This window comes from Bison bison, unplaced genomic scaffold, assembly GCF_000754665.1.
Source record: "Bison bison bison isolate TAMUID 2011002044 unplaced genomic scaffold, Bison_UMD1.0 scf7180017864517, whole genome shotgun sequence".
Taxonomy (NCBI): domain Eukaryota; kingdom Metazoa; phylum Chordata; class Mammalia; order Artiodactyla; family Bovidae; genus Bison; species Bison bison.
The window spans coordinates 368,187-368,630 of record NW_011495070.1 but is presented as its reverse complement, the minus strand read 5'-3'; positions in this window follow the sequence as shown (position 1 = coordinate 368,630).

The window sequence follows — 444 nt, the reverse complement described above, 5'->3', positions numbered from 1 at the left end:
GATTTGTTTGTTATTCAGCAGCGTGTTGTTCAGCCTTCATATGTTGGAATTTTTAATAGTTTTCTCCTGTAATTGAGATCTAATCTTACTGCACTGTGATCAGAAAAGATGCTTGGAATGATTTCAATTTTTTCAAATTTACCAAGGCTAGATTTATGGCCCAGGATGTGATCTATCCTGGAGAAGGTTCCATGTGTGCTTGAGAAAAAGGTGAAATTCATTGTTTTGTGGTGAAATGTCCTATAGATATCAATTAGGTCTAACTCATCTATTGTATCATTTAAAGTTTGTGTTTCCTTCTCAATTTTGTGTTTAGTTGATCTATCCATAGGTGTGAGTGGGGTAGTAAAGTCTCCCACTATTATTGTGTTATTGTTAATTTCCCCTTTCATACTTGTTAGCATTTGTCTTACATATTGTGGTGCTCCTATGTTGGGTGCATAT